At 38.6% G+C, this 19,138-nt stretch overlaps 1 protein-coding gene across 6 annotated transcripts in view; it reads left to right on the forward strand.

Annotated features, from left to right (window-relative positions):
• The window catches only part of TLK2 (tousled like kinase 2), a 132,883-nt gene that overhangs the window by 29,445 nt on the left and 84,300 nt on the right, over positions 1 to 19,138 (forward strand). The window lies entirely within an intron of this gene.

Genomic DNA, 19,138 nt, shown 5'->3' on the forward strand with positions numbered 1-19,138 from the left:
AAGAAATACATACACTGCAAAACAGAATAGGAATTAATCAATCCAGAGTTGGAAAATTAGGAAACAAAGGGAAAAATGGAGGGAGTAAATTGAGGATAAAAAAGATACTGAGGACCTACAGAGAGAAAAAACTGGAAATGGATGCTGTTGGTTATATAATATCAATATGAAAGTTTCAGCGAAGTAGATAATTTCACTCAAAGATAGTAGGAATTAATGTTGATGAAATAAGATGTAACAATTCGAATAGACTCCTATAACCAAGGAAAAATCGAGGAGATTATAAAACTGATTACTCCTCCTCATCTTCCTTGAAGCGGGGCAAAAATCCACTCCCTAGGTGGTCTCTCCTAACCTTTCAAGGAATAGATAATTCTCGTGTTAAATAATAACATAGAAATAAACTCTGATAGCCAGACCTCACAAATATGAGGAAGTAAAAGTATAACCTAATCTCACTTATGAATATATAGATGTTTAAGTTCAAATAAAAATATTAGCAAATGGCCATAGGAGACAATTTCTTTATTTTGTTTCAAGTAGTTTATCCTAACAATGCCAAAGAAGTTCAATGTTTTAAAAATTCATTACTATGGCTAAAGTTAGAGCAGCTAAATGGCTAGTAGCATGTATTTTGAAACCAGATTGCTTAGGTCCGGATCCTGGCTCTGCTTCCTACTTGCTGGTGACGTTGGGGAGTTTACCGAACTTCTCTTCCAGCTTCCTCATCTATAAATGAGAGTAATAGTAGCAGCTGTCTTATAAGGTTGTGCGTTAGTTTGCTAGGACTGCCATAACACAGACTGGGTGGCTTCGACAACAGAACTTTATTTTCTCACAGTTCTGGAGGGTGGAAGTCTGAGATCAAGGTGTCAGCAGGGTTGGTTTCTTCTGAGGCCTCTCTCCTTGGCTCGTGGATGGCTGCCTTCTCACTGTGTTCTCATATGGTCTTTCCTCTGCATGTGCGTGCCTGGTGTCTCTGTGTCCTAATTTCCTCTTTTTATAAGGACATCAGTCATATTGGATTAGGGCCCACCCTGATGACTCCATTTTAACTTAATTACCTCTTTGAAGGCCTTATCTCATAATGCATTCTGAGGTACTGGGGGTTAGGGCTTCAACATATAAATTTGAAGAGGATACAGTTGAATCTGTAGCAGGCTGTTAGAGGATTAAATGTGCTAATATAGAATACCTGGCCCAGGTAGCAGGTGCTACCTAAGTGTTGTTTACCATTATTATTATTTAACTATAGCAAGTCAATAATACATAACCAATAAAAACGTAAAAAAACTTTTTATTTCAAAGTCATTATAGATTTAAAGGAAGTTGCAAGAAATGTACAGGGAGGTTCTATGTACCCCTCCTCCGCCAAGGTGGGCATCTTGTGTCAGTATAGTACAGTATTAAAATCAGGAATTTAACATTGGTAAAATCCACAGAACTCATTCAGATTTCATGTTATACACACACCATTTGTGTGTGTGTGCGCGCACATATGTGTATGTACACATTTATCACTCGTGCAGCTGCTTGTAACCACTAGCACAATCAAGAGGCAGAACTGCTCCATCACCACAAGATTCTCTCCTGCTCCTCCTTTGTAGCCACCCCTAGCCCCTCTCCCTTGGAACCTTAACTCCTGACAACCACTAATCTGTTTGCCATCTCTAGAAATTCTTATTTCAAGAAATATATATATGTGTGTATATATATATATAAAATAGTATCATACAATGTATGACCTTTTGAGATTAGCTTTTTTCACTTGGCATAATTTCCTTGAAGTCCATCCAAGTTGTTGCATCTATAAATACTTCATTCCTTTTTATTGCTGAGGAGTATTCCATGGTATGGGTATTTTTTATTTAACCATTTGCCCAATGAAGGACATTTGGATTGTTTCCAGTGTTTGGCTATTATGAATAAAGCCACCATGAACATTTGTGTACAGGTTTTTGCATGAACGTTATTTCTCTGCAACGTATGTCCAATAGTACAATTGCGGGGTCATATGATAAATGTTAAGTGCATTTTTACTTTTAAAAGAAACTGCCAAAATTTTCTAAATTGGCTGTACCTTTTTACCTTCTCACTAGCAATGTATGAATGATTCAGTTTTTCTATGTACTTGCCAGCATTTAGTGTTGTTACTGTTTTTTATTTTAACATTCTGATAGGTGTGTAATGAAATCTTACTGTGGTTTGAATTTGTATTTCCCTGATGGCTAATGATGAACATCTTTTCTCATGCTTATTAGCCATCTTTATAGCTTCTTCAGTGAAATGTCTGTTCATGTCTTTTGCCAGTTTTCTTTCTTTTTTTTTTTTTTTTTGTGAGGAAGATCAGCCCTGAGCTAACATCCATGCCAATCCTCCTCTTTTTTTGCTGAGGAAGACCCACTCTGAGCTAACATCTATTGCCAATCCTCCTCCTTTTTTTTTTTTTTTTTTTTCCCCCAAAGCCCCAGGAGATAGTTGCATGTCATAGCTGCACATCCTTCTAGTTGCTGTATGTGGTACATGGCCTCAGCATGGCTGGAGAAACGGTGCGTTGGTGCGCCCCTGGGATCCGAACCCGGGCCGCCAGCAGCGGAGAGCGCGCACCCAACCGCTAAGCCACGGGGCCGGCCTGCCAGTTTTCTAATTGGATAAAAAAAAAAAACAACTTGAGTTTTGAGTTCTTTATATAGTCTAATTTCAAGTCTTTTGTCAGATATGTGGTTTGCAAATATTTTCTTCCAGTATGTGATGTGTCTCTTCATTCCTATTTACAGGGTCTTTTGCCAAGTAAAAGTTTTTAATTTTGATGAGGTTCCATTTATTAATTTTTCCTTTTATTGGGGACCGGCCCTGTGGCCTAGTAGTTAAGTTTGGTGCACTCTGCTTCAGAGGCCTGAGTTTGGTTCCCAGGCGCTTGTCAGAGGCCACCATGACCCACGTACAAAATAGAGGAAGATTGGCACAGATGTTAGCTCAGGGTGAATCTTCCTCAGCAAAAAAAAAAAAAAAAAAGAAAAGTGAAAAATAGATCATAAATGGCACTAGATTGCTGTTCAAATAAAGTTTCTTTTTTTTTTTTTAAATTTTATTTATTTATTTTTCCCCCCAAAGCCCCAGTAGATAGTTGTATGTCATAGCTGCACATCCTTCTAGTTGCTGTATGTGGGACGCGGCCTCAGCATGGCTGGACAAGCGGTGCGTGGGTGCGCACCTGGGATCCGAACCCGGGCCTCCAGCAGCGCAGCGCTCACACTTAACCGCTAAGCCACGGGGCCGGCCCCAAATAAAGTTTCTTTATAAGAAAAATTTTCCTTTCATTGATCAAGCTTTTGGTGTCAAGTCTAAGACCTCTTCACCTAGTCTCGGGTTGTGAAGGTTTTCTCCTTTTTTTTTCCCCTAAAAGTTTTATGGTTTTATGTTTTACATTTAAGTTCTTGATTTGGTTTGAATTAATTTTTTAAATAAGGTATGAGATTTAAGTCGAGGTCATAGTTTTGCCTATGAATGTCTTAATTGCTTTAGCACCCTTTGTTGGAAAGCCTGTTGAATTGCTTTTGTACCTTTGTCAGAAATCAGTTGGGCCTATTTATGTGGGTCTGTTTTTATGAGTGAGAATTAAATGTGTTAATACAGAACGTGCAGCCCATAGAAGTGCTACTTAAGTGTTGGCTATCATTATTATTACAATAGCAAATAAATAAGTAATAACTTTTGAAAAAGCATTTGGATAAACTCAATAGCCCTCCCGACTTTCTTTTTTTTTTTTTTTTTTTTTTTAAAGATTTTATTTATTCATTTTTTTCCCCCCAAAGCCCCAGTAGATAGTTGTATGTCATAGGTTCACATCCTTCTAGTTGCTGTATGTGGGACTCGGCCTCGCGTTGGACGGAGAAGCGGTGCGTCAGTGCGCGCCCGGGATCTGAACCCGGGCCGCCAGCATCAGAGCGCGCGCACTTAACCGCTAAGCCACGGAGCCGGCCCCTCGACTTTCTAATTTAAAAAACAACAATTAATACTGTTTTTAAAAAAATACACAACATAAAATTTACCATCTTAACCATTTTTAAAGTGTACGTTCAGTAGTGTTAAGTACATTGACATTGTTGTGCATCCAATCTCCAGAACTCTTTTCATCTTCCAAAACTGAACTTCTATACTTATGAAACAACTCCCCATTCCTCCCTCCTCCCAGTCCCTGGGAACCACCATTCTACTTTCTGTGTCTATAAATTTGACTAATCTAAATATCTCATAAAAGTGGAATCATACGGTATTTGCCTTTTTTTTTTTTGAGGCAGATCGGCCCTGAACTGACATCTGCCAATCCTCCTCTTTTTTTTTTTTTGCTGAGGAAGACTGGCCCTGGGCTAACATCCATGCGCATCTTCCTCCACTTTATATGGGACACTGCCACAGCATGGCTTGCCAAGCGGTGTGTCGGTGCGCACCCGGGATCCGAACTGGCAAACCCCGGGCCAGCGCAGCAGAGTGCACGCACTTAACCACTTGCACCACTGGGCCAGCCCCCGGCATTTGCCTTTTTGTCACTGACTTATTTCACTTAGCACAACGTTGTCAAGGTTCATCCATTTTGTAGCATGTGTCAGAATTGCCTTCCTTTTTTTATAAAGGATCTTACAATTTTTAGTTCCTTCAGTAAATTTTATTTTATTTTAATTAATTAATTTTTTTGCTGAGGAAGATTAGCCCTGAGCTAACATCTGCTGCCGGTCTTCCTCTACTTTATGTGTGGGTCGCTGCCAAAGCGTGGCTGACAAGTGGTGTAGGTCTGTTCCTGGGATCTGAACCCGTGAGCCTGAGCTGCCAAAGCGAATGTGCCGAACTTAATCACTACGCCATGGGGCCCAGCCCCTGCCTTCCTTTTTAAGGCTGAGTAATAGTCCATTGTGTGGATATGCTACATTTTGTTTATCCATTCATATGTTGATGGACGCTTGGGTTGCTGCCACCTTTGACTATTATGAATAATGCTGCTGTGAACATGAGTGTGCCAATATCTTTGAGACCCTGCTTTCAATTCTTTTGGATATATACCCCAAACTGGAATTGCTATATAATATGGTTATTCTATTTTTAATTTTTCAAGGAACCACATACTGTTTTACATAGTGGCTGCACCATTTTACATTCCAACCAACAGTACACAATGGTTCCAACTTCTTCACATTCTTGCCAGCATTTATTTTCTGTTTTTTTCGATAGTAGTGATCCTAATGGGTGTGAGGTGGTATGGAATCTCATGATTTCGATTTGCATTTTCCTAATGATTAGTGACTTTGCATCTTTTCATGTACTTGTTGGCCACTTATAAATCTTCTTTGGCAAAGTATCCAAGTTCTTTGTCCATTTTTTAATTGGATTGTTTGCTTTGGTTTTGTTGATTTATAGGAATTGTTTTATATATTGTGGATAGTAACCTCTTATTATGATATATGATTTGCAAATATTTTTTCCCATTCCGTGGGTTGCCTTTTCACTTTGTTGATTGTGTCCTTTGATGCACAGAGGTTTTTAATTTTGATGTAGTCCACTTTATCTATTTTTTGTTTTATTGCCTGTGCTTTTGGTGTCATCCAATTTGAGTTAATTTTTGTATATGGTTTAAGGTAAGGGTCCAACTTCATTTTTTTGCATGTGGGTATCAGTTTTCCCAGCACCGTTTGTTGAAAAGAGTGTCCTTTCCTCATTGAATGGTCTTGGCTCCCTTGTGGAAAATCATTTTATGTCAAGTTGTTATGTGGTATACCTTAAGCTTATACAATGTCAATTGTGTCTCAGTAAAACTGAAAAAAAATCAGCAAAGAGAAAAATTGAAAAAGGAAGAATCATTTTTACCATTTACACGAGAGTTTATTTCTGGGCTCTCTGTTCTATTCCATTTGTCTGTATGTCTGTCTTTATGCCAGTGCCATACTGTTTTGGTTACTGTAGCTTTCTTTGTATTAAGTTTTGAAATCAGGAAGTGGGAGACCTCCAACTTGGTTGTTGTTTTACAAGATTGTTTTTAGCTATTTGAGGTCTTAATACAGTTTTTTGTTTTGTTTGTTTTTTTTGGTTCTTTTTTGTTTTTGTGAGGAGGGCTAGCCCTGAGCTAACATCTGATGCCTATCTTCCCCTTTTTTCTTGAGGAAGATGGCCCTGGGCTAACATCCGTGCCCATCCTCCTCTGCTTTATATGGGACGCCACCACAGTATGGGCTAGCAAGCGGTGCGTTGGTGCGTGCCCGGGAGCAGAACCTGTGAACCTCTCGGCCGCCGCAGCGGAGCGTGCGCACTTAACTGTTGCGCCACCGGGCTGGGCCCTTAATACAGTTTTTAATGGTAAAGTGCTAGAGGAGTTACGTTGGAAAAAAAAAGAACAAACAGTATTCTTTATGATGATTACTTATGTTGTTTTACTCAACGCAGTAAAATGTGAAATGAGATATAAATTATGGAAAGGAAGATATAAACTTATTATTTATAAATGCTGTGATTTTATATCTAGACAACTAAATTAAAAGGAACAAACTGAGAGATGATTAGAAAGAATAACAATTCAGTAAAGTGACTGGCTAAATGAAATACATGAAAATTACGTAATTCCTGAATGTCAGCAGTATTGGAAAAATTGAATCCTGGTTAGTATAACTTCAATATATGAAGATGTCACAGTGTTGAATGGAAGTTAAACCCTAATGGCCCATAAACTTTTATGCCTTGGGGTTTAATTTACCCCTGGGGATAGTAATTGAGGCCAAAGGCCTGAACTGGAACTATATAAAGCTGAGAGTTGGGAAGGAGCAAGCTTGTCTATGAACTAGGACTAGTAAAACTGCACCCTAGTCCAGGACATAGGACAGAAGTGAGCCACTTAATTTCGGATTGTCGCTGTTAAAAGTCACCTGCAAGAAATGGAAACTCCAACCTTGTGTGGAAGTCCTGGGCAGGAAAACTAATGTGTAAACGTGTTTGGAACCGACGAATATTATAGGGCACTGGAGAAGCAACCATTAAACTGCCCTTGGGACTGCTCCTTACTTAACCCCTGAAGTGTGGAGGACTCTCCCAAAGCTGAATATGAACTCCTAGAAAACTTACAAAGCACCTTAGTAAAAAGGTGCAACAAATGGGAAAATTTACAGTTGAGGAACTGATAATAGACCAGTTTGTAAAAGGACTTGTCTAGTATATAGTCCATATTCAATTTCTCTGTTTGTCCCAATAATGTCCTTTATAGCTATCTGGTTTTGCTTTGTGTTAATATCCAGGGTCAAATCAAGGATCATACATTGAATTTAGTTATGCCTTTTCATCCTCCTTTAATTTAGTTCACTTTTTTCCTGCCTTTTTTGTTTATTTGTTTTTAATGAGAGTAACGTTTTGGAAAGATACTCAGTTTGCCTCAAAGCCTTTGGTTAGCTCTCTTACTAGACAGTAAGTTATTTTAGGATAGAGAATGTATGTCATTTATCCCTGCTTAATTAAATTTAATCTAATGATTTTACAATAATGTGGGATGCTGTGCTTCAGAAAAGGACAGAGAAAGGGAAGATTAAATAATTCTTAATTTTTTTCTTTTGGTTAGACACATGTACCCAAGGAACCACAGGGATCCTTGTGCCTCTTGCATTGATATTTCAAACACTACAATGTACACCACTGTTATATACATTTTACAGTTTATTTCCTTATTAGTAATTGCCAATAAAAAATACGTTCTTCTGTTCTCTGTTGTCTGTATTCATCACACTTGCCATTTCCTTTTGAAAGTGAGGGATATTTGGTGGGTAATGTGGATAATTAAAATATAGTATCTGGTTTTATTATTATCCAAGGGAAAAATGCTTCATAATGGTTACAATAAAGATAATTTATGAACAGAATATTTTTAAAATTTGGGCATAGAAATTTTCAATTTAAATTATTGTAGAATTCATATACAAATAAAGCGCTTTTCTTTAAAACATCATGGAACTCTGTATCATTATAGGAATAAGTCTTGTTGATTTATGTCACTGGGAGTACATGATTTGATTTTATTTCTTCTCCCTAGTTTCACTTTATTATTTTTCTTTGCAACTTCACAAGTATCTCACTATGAAGCACTTTCGTTTACTGTGTTAATTGCAGTTTAAAAATAGTGCTTTAAGGAAACAGTGAAAAGAATACTTAGTACACCCTAGTAGGAATGTAATTATTTCTGAAACTAAGCCTAGTAACTCTTGTTTTTTCTAACAGCTTTATTGAGACATGATTCATATATCATATAATTCACTCATTTGAAATATACTTTTAATGTATTCACAGATACATACAACCACCAACACAGTCAGTTTTAGAATATTTTTATCACCTCAAAAAGAAACCCCATACTCTTTAGTTACCACTCCCATATCTCCCCACTCCCACTCTAAGCAACTACTGATTTACTTTCTGTCTGTCTTAGATTTCCCTGTTCTGGATTTTTATATGAATGGAATCATTTGATATGTGGTCTATTGTGATTGGCTTCTTTTATTTAGCAAAATGTTTTCAAAGTTCATCTATATTGTAGCATGTATCAATCCTTGAATCCTTTTTATGGCCATTTAATATTCCATTGTATGGATAGATCACATTTTGTTTATCCATTTATCAGTTGACGAACAGTTGGGTTGTTTCCACCTTTTGACTTTTGTGAATAATGCTGCTATAAACATTTGTGTCCAAGTTTTTATTTGTATATGTTTTCATTTCAAGGGGTAGCATTCTGGGTCACATAGTAACTGTGTTTAATTGTTTGAGGAACTGCCTGTTTTTGAAAGCAGCTGCACCGTTTTACATTCCCACCAGCAGTGTATGGGGGTTCCAGTTTCTCCACATTCTTGCCAGTGCTTGTTGTCTTTTTGATTCTAGCCATCCTAGTAGGTCTGAAGCAGTTATCTCATTGTAGTTTTGATTTGTATTTCCCTGTTGGCTAATGATGTTGAGCTTCTTTTCATGTGCTTATCGGCCGTTTGTATATCATCTTTGGAGAAATATCTATTCAGATCTTTTGCCCATTTTTAAATTGGGAGATCTGTCTTTTTTATTGAGGTCATAATCATTTATAACATTGTGTAATTTCAGTTGTACATTATTATTTGTCTGTCATCATATATATGTGCCCCTTTACCCCTTATGCCCACTCCCATCCCTCTTCCCCTCTGGTAACCACTAATCTGTTGTCTTTGTCCATGTGTTCATCTTCCACATATCAGTGAAATCGTATGGTGTTTGTCTTTCTCTGTCTGGCTTATTTTGCTTAACATAATTGTTAACAACATCCATGTTGTTGCAAATGGGACAATTTTGTCCATTTTATGGCTGAGTAGTATTCCATTATATAAGTATACCACATCTTCTTTATCCATTCATCAGTCAGTGGGCACTTGGGTTGCTTCCATGTCTTGACTGTTGTGAATAATGCTGCAATGAACACGGGTGCATAAGTCCCTTTGAGTTGTTGATTTCAAGTTCTTTGGATAAATACCCGGTAGTGGGATAGCTGGGTCGTATAGTACTTCTAGTTTTAATTTTTTGAGAAATCTCCATACTGTTTTCCATTGTGGCTGCACCAGTTTGCATTCCCGCGAGCAGTGTATGAGGGTTCCCTTTTCTCCACATCCTCTCCAACACTTGTTATTTCTTGTCTTGTTTATTATAGCCGTTCTGATGGGTGTGAGGTGGTATCTTAGTGTAGTTTTCATTTGCATTTCCCTAATGGTTAGTGATGTTGAACATCTTTTCATGTGCCTGTTGGCCATCTGTATATCTTCTTTGGAAAAATGTCTGTTCATATTCTCTGCCCATTTTTTGATTAGGTTGTTTTGTTTTTTTGTTGTTGAGTTATGTGAGTTCTTTATATGTTTTGGAAATTAACCCCTTGTCAGATATATGATTAGCAACTATTTTCTCCGGTTGGTGGGTTGTCTTTTGGTTTTGTTCCTGGTTTCCTTTACCCTGCAGAAGCTCTTTAATCTGATGAAGTCCCATTTGTTTATTTTTTCTTTTGTATCCCTTGCCCGAATAGACATGGTATTCGAAAAGATCCTTCTGAGACTGATTTCAAAGAGTGTGCCTATGTTTTCTTCTAGGAGTTTTATGGTTTCACGTCTTAACCTCCAAGTCTTTGATCCATTTTGAGTTAATTTTTATGTATGGCAAAAGATAATGGCGTGCTTTCATTCTTTTGCGCGTGGCTGTTCAGTTTTCCCAGCACCATTTATTGAAGAGACTTTCCTTTCTCCATTGTATATTCTTAGCTCCTTTGTCAAAGATTAGCTGTCCGTAGATGTGTGGTTTTGTTTCTGGGCTTTCAGTTCTGTTCCATTGATCTGCGTGTCTGTGTTTTTACTAGTACCATGCTGTTTTAATCACTATAGCTTTGTAGTATATTTTGAAGTCAGGGATTGTGATGTCTCCAGCTTTGTCTGTTTCCTCAGGATTGCTTTAGCTATTCAGGGTCTTTCGTTGCCCCATATAAATTTTAGAATTCTTTGTTCTGTTTCGGTGAAGAATGTCGTTGGGATTCTGATTGGGATTGGATTGAATCTGTAGATTGCTTTACATAGTATGAACATTTTAACTATTCTTCCAATTTCTGTGCATGGAATATCTTTTCATTTCTTTATGTCATCATTGATTTTTTTCAGTAATGTCTTATAGATTTCATTGTATAGGTCTTTCACCTCCTTGGTTAAATTTATTCCTAGATACTTTATTCTTTTTGTTGTGGTTGTAAATGGGATTGTATTCTTGACTTCTCTTTCTGTTACATTATTCGAGTGTAGAAATGCAACTGATTTTTGTAAGTTGATTTTGTACCCTGCAACTTTCCTGTAGTTGATTATTTCTAATAGTATTCTGATACATTCTGTAGGGTTTTCTATATATAAAATCATGTCGTTCGCAAACAGCTAGAGTTTCACTTCTTCGCAAACAGCTAGAGTTTCACTTCTTCATTGCCAATTTGGATACCATTTATTTCTTTTTCTTGCCTAATTACTCTGGCCAAGACCTCCAGTACTATGGTGAATAAGAGTGGACACCTTTGTCTTGTTCCTGCTCTCTGAGGGATGGCATTCAGTTTTTCCCCATTGAGTGTGTTGGTGGCTGTGGGTTTGTCATATATGGCCTCTATTATGTTGAGGTACTTTCCTTCTATACCAGTTTCGTTGAAAGTTTTTTTTTTTTTTTTGTGAGGAAGATCAGCCCTGAGCTAACATCTGCCAATCCTCCTCTTTTTTTGCTGAGGAAGACTGGCCCTGGGCTAACATCCATGCCCATCTTCCTCCACTTTATATGGGACGCCGCCACAGCATGGCCTGACAAGCGGTGCATTGGTGCGCACCCGGGATCTGAACCAGCAAACCCCGGGCTGCCACAGCAGTGCGCACACACTTAACCGCTTGCGCCACTGGGCTGGCCCTGAGAGTTTTTATCATAAATGGACATTGGATCTTGTCAAATGCTTTCTCTGTGTCTATCGAGATGATTTTATTAATGTGGTGTATCACATTGATTGATTTGTGGATGTTGACCCATCCCTGCATCCTTGGTATAAATCCCACTAGATCATGGTGTATGATCCTTTTGATGTATTGCTGTATTTGGTTTGCCAATATTTTGTTGAGGATTTCTGCATCTATGTTCATCAGCGATATTAGCCTGTAATTTTCCTTCTTTGTGTTGTCCTTGTCTGGCTTTGGTATCAGGGTGATGTTGGCCTTGTAAAATGTGTTAGGAAGTGTTCTGTCTTCTTCAGTTTCCGAGTAGTTTGAGAAGGATAGGTATTAAATCTTCTTTGAATATTTAGTAGGATTCTCTAGAGAAGCCCTGTGGTCCTGGACTTTTATTTTTTGGGAGATTTTTTTTTTTTGTGAGGAGGACTAACCCTGAGCTAACATCCAATGCCAGTTCTCCCCTTTTTTCTTGAGGAAGACTGGCCCTGAGCTAACATCCGTGCCCGTCTTCCTCTACTTTATATGGGATGCCGCCACAGCACAGCTTACCAAGCAGTGCGTCGGTGCACGCCTGGGATCTGAACCTGCGAACCTCGGGCTGCCGAAGCAGAGCACGCGCACTTAACCACTTGTGCCACTGGGCCAGCCCTGTATTTTTTGTGAGATTTTTGATTGCTATTTCAATCTCTTAACTTGTGATTGGTCTGTTCAGATTCTCTGTTTCTTCTTCATTCAGTTTTGGGATGTTGTATGAGTCTACAAATTTTTCTATTTCTTCTAGATTGTCCAATTTGTTGGCATATAGTTTTTCATAGTATTCTCTTGGAATCCTTTGTATTTCTGTGGTAACTGTTGTAATTTCTCCTCTTTCATTTCTAATTTTATTTATTTGAGCCTTCTCTCTTTTTTTCTTAGTGAGTCTGCCTAAGGGTTTGTCAATTTTATCTTTTTGAAGAACTGGCTCTTAGTTTTACTGATCTTTTCTACTGTTTTTTGGTTTCAGTTTCATTTATTTCTGCTTGAATTTTTGTTATTTCTCTCCTGCTGACTTTGGGCTTTGTTTGTTCTTTTTCTAGTTCTGTTAGGTGTAGTTTAAGATTGCTTATTTGAGGTTTTTCTTCCTTGTTATGGTGGCCTGCCTGTATTGCTATGAATTTCCCTCTTATAACTGCTTTTGCTGCATCCCATATGAGTTGGTATGGTGTATTTTCATTTTCATTTGTCTCCAGATATTTTTTGCTTTCTCCTTTAATTTCTTCAATGATCCATTGGTTGTTCAGTAGCATGTTGTTTAGTCTCCACATATTTGTCACTTTCTCAGCTTTTATCTTGTGGTTGATTTCTGTTTTCATAGCATTATGATTGGAAAAGATGCTTGATATGAGTGCAATCTTCTTAAATTTATTGAGGCTTGCCATGTCTCCCAGCACATGATCTATCTTTGAAAATGTTCCATGTGCACTTGAGAAGAGTGTGTATTCTGCTGTTTTTGGATGGAGTGTTCTGTATATATCTATTAAGTTCATCTGGTCTAGTTTTTTGTTTAATTCCACTATTTCCTTGTTGACTTTCTATCTGGATGATCTATCCATTTATGTAAGTGGGGTGTCAAGATCCGCTACTATTATTGTGTTGCTATTAATATCTCCTTTTAAGTCTGTTAATAGTTGTTTTATGTACTTTGGTGCTCCTGTGTTAGGTGCATATATGTTCATAAGTGTTATGTCCTCTTGATGGAATGTCTCTTTTATCATTATATACTGCCCCTCTTTGTCTCTCATTGCCTTTTTTATCTTGAAGTCTGCTTTGTCTGATATAAGTATGGCAACACCTGCTTTCTTTTGTTTGCCGTTAGCTTAAAGTATTGTCTTCCATCCCTTCACTCTGAGCCTGTGTTTGTCTTTAGAGCTGAGATTTGTTTCCTGGAGGCAGCATATTGTTGGGTCTTGTTTTTTAATCCATCCAGCCACTCTGTCTTTTGATTGAAGAATTCAATCCATTTACATTTAGAGTGATTATTGATATATGAGGGCTTTATGCTGCCCTTTTGTCACTCGTTTTCCAGTTGTTTTGTATTTCCCTTGTTTCTTGTCTTGTGTATTTTGGACTGCCAGTTCAGTTTGGTGGTTCTCTATGATGGTTTTCTCAGTATTTATCATTTGTGTCTGTTCTGTTTTTTTGTTTAGAGGTTACCATGAGGTTTGTATAAAAGATGAGCTAGTCCATTTTCTGATCGCCTTTTATTTCCTTAGTCTAAGCAGTTTCTATCCCTTTCCTCTTGCCCGTCTAATTTATTGTTGTCACAACTTATTCTGTTTTGTGTTGTGAGTTTGTGGTTAAAATGTAGTGATTATATTTATTTTTGATGTTTCCCTTCCCTTTATCTTTAATGTTATAGTTAAGTGTGAATTCCCTCACCTTTTGTTTATCTGGGAAAGTTTTTATATCTCCGTCATATCTGAAGGATATTTTCACTGGATGGAGTATTCTTGGCTGAAAGTTTTTGTCTTTTAGAATTTTGTATGTATCATTCCACTCTCTCCTAGACTGTAAGGTTTCTGTTGAGAAATCTGCTGAAAGCCTGATAGGCGTTCTTTGTAGGTTATTTTCTTTTGCCTTGCTGCCCTTAATATTTCTTGTTTGTCATTGATTTTTGCCAGATTTACTAATATATGCCTTGGAGAAAGTCTTTATACATTGATGTAATTAGGCGTTCTATTAGCTTCTTTTAGTTGTAATTCCAGTTCTTTCCCCAGGTTCGGGAAGTTCTCAGCTGTTATTTCTTTGAGCAAACTTTGTGCTCCTTTCTCCCTCTCTTCTCCCTCTGGAATACCTATAATCCTTATGTTGTATTTCCTAATTGAGTCGGATGTTTCTTGGAGAACTTCTTCATTTCTTTTTAGTCTTAGTTCTCTCTCCTCCTCCATCTGAATCATTTCTATATTTCTGTCCTCTAAATTGCTAATTCTGTCCTCCATAATATCAGCTCTGTTATTCAAGGACTACAGATTTTTCTTTCTCTCATTCATTGTGTTTTTCATCTCCGACATTTCTGATTGGTTTTTCTTTATAGTTTCTTCTTCTTTTTTTTTTGTGAGGAAGATCGGCCCTGAGCTAACATCTGCCAATCCTCCTCTTTTTGCTGAGGAAGACCGGCCCTGTGCCAACATCCATGCCCATCTTCCTCCACTTTATATGGGACACCACCACAGCACGGCCTGCCAAGCGGTGCGTCGGTGCACGCCCGGGATCCGAACCGGTGAACCCCAGGCCGCCGCAGCAGAGCGCGCGCACCCAACAGCTTGCGCCACCGGGCTGGCCCCTCTTTATAGTTTCAATCTCTTCTGTGAAGAATTCTCTCTGTTCATCTATTTTATTCTTGATTTCATTGAACCGTCTTTCTGAATTTTTTTGTAACTCATTGAGTTTTTTTTATGATAGCTATTTTGAATTCTCTGTCATTTAGCTTGTAAGTTTCTGTGCTTTCAGGATTGATTCTGGGTACTTGTCATTTTTCTTCGTCTGGAGTGTTAATATACCTCTTCATACTATTTGATGGGGTGGATTTTTTCACATAAATGGAAGTATCTGGTCGCAGATTCCACCTACCGCCACTGTGAGGATGCGCCAGCACTCTGGTGGGGGTCCCTTGCTCTGGCCGACCTGTGGAACTGGTGTTTCAGGTGGGGGGAGGGTTGCTTTCTTTCACGTGTGATCCTGGGGGCGCGCCCACTTTGCCCTCTTGGGCTGCTCGGCTTCGTGAATACACCCCCGTGATTGCTTTGCCTCCTTGATGTGGAGCTTTCCCATGGGCTGTGAGGGAACTCGGAGAGCAGAGGTGTTCCTCTGGAGGACTGCTCCCTCCACCCTCTCCTCTCAGGGCCGTGCATGGTCCTGCGCCCTAGGTCGTTGCAGTTGAGGGAGGAAGAGGATATCTCCTTACCACCTTCCACTGCCTCCTGGAGGGTCCAGCACCTCCACCTTCAGACATATGGCTGTGTGGGTCTCTCAGATGTTTGTTGTGTTGTGTGAATGTCCTCTGTTGGTGTATGAATGTACTTTTCGTTGTGTCCTAGTGGGGAGAGTCTAAGGGAAGAGCTCACTCCACTATGATTCTGATGTCATTCTATTTGTCTTTTTATTATTGTAAGAGTTCTTTATACAGAATCAAATCCCTTATCAGATACGTGATTTGCAAATATCTTCTCCGATTTTGTGGGTTGTCTTTTTACTTTGTTGGTAGTGTTTCTTTGAACACAAAAGTTTTTAATTTTGAAAAAGTCCAATTTATCTTTTTTTTCTTCTTCGGTTGCACTTTTGGTTTCATATCTAAGAATCCTTTGCACAATCCAAGGTCGTGAAGATTTACCTCTGTGTTTTCTTCTAAGAGTTTTATAGTTTTAGCCATTACATTTAAGTCCATGAACCATTTTGAGTCTCTTTTTGTATATGGTATGAGGTAGAGGTCCAGCTTTTTTGCGTGTAGTTATCCAGTTGTCCCAGCATCATTTGTTAAAAAGACTGTTCTTTCCCCTGTTGAATGGTCTTGGCACCTTTGTCAATAATCATTTGACTGTAGATTATGGATTTATCTTTGGACTTTCAATTCCATTCCATTGATCTCTCTTTATGCCAATACTACACTGTCTTGCTTACTTTGCTTTGTAGTAAGTTTTGAAGTCAGGGTCTGGGTCCTCCTACTTTGTTCTTTTTCAAGATTGTTTTGCCTATTCTGATCCCTTGTAATTCCGTATGAATTTTAGAGTCAGCTTGTCAGTTTCTACAAAGAAGTCACCTGGGATTCTGATAGGGATTCCATTGAATCTATAGAACAGCTAGGAGAGTATTGCCATCTTAACAATAAGTCTTCTGATCCATAAACATGGGATGTTTTTCCATTTATTTAGATCTTTGATTTCTTGCAACATTTTTTGGTAGTTTTCAGAGTATTTAAGTTTTGCACTTCTTTTGTTTATCCCTAAGTATTTTATTCTTTTTGATGGTAATGTCAATGGAATTGTGTTCTTAATTTCATTTTCAGATTGTTCATTAGAAAATATAGAAATAAAATGTTTTTTTTATATTGATCTTGTATCCTGCAATGTTGCCGAACTCATTTATTAGTTCTAATACTATTTTAGTGGATCCCTTGGGATTTTATATATCCATGATCATGTCATCTGTGAATTGGGATAGTTTTACTTCTTTCTTTCCTATCTCAGTGCCTTGTATTTCTTCTTCTTGCGTAATTGCCTGGCTAGAACCTCCAGTACAATGTTGAACAGATGTGGTGAGAACCGACATCATATCTTGTTCCAGATCTTAGAGGAAAGCATCCAGTCTTTCACCATTAAGTATGATGTTAGCTGTAATTTTTTTTGTAGGTGCTCTTTATCAGGTTGAGAAAGTGTCTTTTTTGTTTATCTGGGAAAGTCTTCCATGTTCATTTTTTTTTTTTTTTTTTTAAGATTTTATTTATTTTATTTTTTCCCCCCAAAGCCCCAGTGGATAGTTGTGTGTCGTAGCTGCACATCCTTCTAGTTGCTGTATGTGGGACTCGGCCTCAGGATGAACGGAGAAGTGGTGCCTCGATGCGCACCCGGGATCCGAACCCGGGCCGCCAGCATCGCAGCGCGCGCACTTAACCACCAAGCCACAGGGCCGGCCCCATGTTCATTTTTGAAAGAACACTTTGCTCGGTATAGGATTATTCCGCTGCCTTCTGTCCTCCATTGTTTTTGCACATAAGTCAGCTGTTAATCTTATTGGAATTCCCTTGTAAGTCATATTTCTGCTTTCAAGATTTATCCTTGTCTTTGCCTTTGAGCATTTTTCCTATGATGTGTCTGTTTGTTTGTCTCTTTGTATTTTTCCTCCTTGAAGTTCGTTAAGCTTCCTGGATGTGAAAGTTATTGTTTTTCAATAAATTTGAGAAGTTTTCAGCCATTATTTATTTGAATATTTTTTCTGCTCTTTTCTTCCTCTCCTCTCCTCTTAGTACCCCAGTTATGTACTTGGTAATGTACTTAACAGTTTCCCAGTTTTGTCTGAAGCTCTGTTCGTTTTTCTTCTGTTTTCTCTGTTTTTCAGCTTGCATAATCACTGTTGATCTATCTTCAAATTTGCTAATTATTTCTTCTACCAGTTCATTTCTACTCTTGAGCCTCTCTAACGCATTTTTTATTTCAGTTATTGTAGTTTTTAACTCCAGAATTCTCATTTTTTTAATATATATAATTTCTCTGTCTCTATTGATATTTTCTATTTGATGCAATGTTGTCATACGTACTTTACTTCTTTAATTATAGTTTCCTTTGGTTCTGTGAACATATTTATAATGGATGTTTTGAAATATTTTTCGGTTAAATCCAAGATCTAGTCTCTCACAGGCAATTTCTTTTGCCTCCTTTTTCCCCCTGCGGTATGTGGATCATACTTTCCTGTTTCCTGGGAACCTCATGATTTTTTGTTGGAAACTCATTTTAGATGATATATTGTAATAACTCTGGGTACTGATTTCTCATCCCATCCCTTGGGGCTTGTTATTTTTATTTGCTTGTGTATTTGTTTAGTGACTGGCTGAATCATTTTAGTGAAGTCTTTTCTACCATCCCATCCCCTCAGTGTTAAGCCTCTGATGGTGTTCCTCAAGAAGGCACAGCTTTAGCTATGCCTAAAGTCATCCTGATATGACTGGCACTGGTAGGGCTCTCTTTCCCTGACCAACCCAGCTTTTAAACTCCACTAATTGCCCAGATTGCTCTGTTGTTTTCAACAATGCCCTGAGGCATAAATTCCCCTACAAACTAACCCAATCCAATTGGGGCTCCTTGGAAGGAAGAGTTTCTGAGGTCAATGTTTGCTATTTCTTCTGGAGGACTTCTCTCAGATACATTATTCCCTGTTTCTCTCCTGAAAACTATGTGGCTTATAGTCTAGGCTATATGTTCATTACATGCAGAAATCTCTTTCCAGTAGCCTTTTACCATAATCTCCACTGTTTTTGAGAACACCCTTAGACTTAATCTTGTCTACACACTGTTGGGAATGAAGCCAGATCCTTTGGGAAGAGATTTGGTACTGTGTGTTCCTGCTTTTACCCCTAGGCAAAATACCTGAGCCAGGGTTCTGGAGCTGGGGTTGGGGACAATGGTGAGCTTTTCTGTGAGTGACATTCTGGCTCTAGGTGCTGAGTGGTGGGGGTGGGGCGCATGCAGCAGCTTGTCTGTCCTAGGTGGAGCCGACCATCTCATGAGCTAGGAGAAAGGCTGTTGGGGCCCCAGTATTCTCAGTGTACCATGCCTAAGGTAGAGCCTCTGTTCCATGGATGGGGGTTGGGCAGAAGGGAGCACCCTGCCTTTGATGTATTTGCCTGGGACTTAGCCTCAGCACCAGGGAGCTGAGGACAGGATGAGAAACCTGAAGTCCTGCTGCTCCTGGGAAGAAACCCCTCGGATTGAGAGCTGAGGAAGAGGGAGCCCTGTATTCTTGGCTGCAGCAGTCTAAAATCTTGTTGAGGTGGGAGGGGGAGAGAGGGAGTGGTCTTGGTTCAAATACCACAAACTTTTACCTTTCAGACTGAATTTTCATAGATTTAACTGAATAATTATTTCTTCATTTGCTATATGCCCTTAGGGACCCTTTCTAGA

This window comes from Ceratotherium simum, chromosome 16 (assembly GCF_057802395.1).
Source record: "Ceratotherium simum simum isolate JZ-2026a chromosome 16, ASM5780239v1, whole genome shotgun sequence".
Taxonomy (NCBI): Eukaryota; Metazoa; Chordata; class Mammalia; order Perissodactyla; family Rhinocerotidae; genus Ceratotherium; species Ceratotherium simum.